Source organism: Frankliniella occidentalis, unplaced genomic scaffold, assembly GCF_000697945.3.
Source record: "Frankliniella occidentalis isolate FOCC.00 unplaced genomic scaffold, Focc_3.1 Scaffold48, whole genome shotgun sequence".
Lineage (NCBI taxonomy): Eukaryota > Metazoa > Arthropoda > Insecta > Thysanoptera > Thripidae > Frankliniella > Frankliniella occidentalis.
Window position 1 is genome coordinate 1555181 of NW_026267178.1, and position 829 is coordinate 1556009.

Genomic DNA, 829 nt, shown 5'->3' on the forward strand with positions numbered 1-829 from the left:
GTTTCAATTTTAGGCCTAGTGGGAATATTTCAATTTTTTCCGATTTCGTTTCTGGAAACATTTTGAATTTTTTAAGGGAAAACTCTGGGGTTTTAAAATCCTCTCCTCGACTCACCTCAGCTCGCGCTTGATCTGTTCGTAGTCCTGCTGCTCCTGCAGGCGCTGCTGCAGGCTCTGCGCCATCCTCTGCTCCTGCTCGCGCTGCTCCTCCAGCTTGGCGATCTGCTTGGCCGAGCTCTCCTGCAGCTGCCGCAGCGTGGAGCGCAGCCTGTTGGCGTCCTCCACCAGCTGGGCGATCTGTAACAACAACAAGAACAACAAAACGTTAGTATGGTCACGTCAACGGTAGGGCATTCAATAACATAACTTTTTCGCGAAATAAAAATTATCGTGAGTTGTATGAGTGGTGGCGTGCAGTGCAGCTGCAGGCACATGGGAGGGGGCGTGGCCGTGCACACTGTCTGGCGGGGCGGGGCGCGGCGGGGCGCGGCGGGGCAACATGGGCTGGCTGATCGAACCGGTCGCTGCGGCATCAGCAGCCAATACATGTGCGGAGGGGGAGGGGCCTAAAGGCAGCCTGCGGCCGGGCCTGGGGGGCCGGCGCGGGGTGGCGGCGCGTAGCTGGGGCCCGGCCCGGCGTGCCCACGGTGGGCCGTTGAAACAAAGAGATTGACTGGCAGATAACCGAACGCGATCTCCCCGCGCGCTGCTCTCCGCACACCTGCCCCGCGTAATCCACTACAGACTCATCCTTCACCGCGCGGGCAGCGGCGCGGAGCGGGCTCGGCGGGCCCAGCGCCGGCAGCGCCACCGCGTCCAGTCCAGGTGG

At 61.5% G+C, this 829-nt stretch overlaps 1 protein-coding gene across 1 annotated transcript in view; it reads right to left on the reverse strand.

Moving 5' to 3' along the window:
- The window catches only part of LOC113214942 (homeobox protein cut), a gene marked incomplete in the record, with an annotated part of 23151 nt that overhangs the window by 19872 nt on the left and 2450 nt on the right, over positions 1-829 (reverse strand).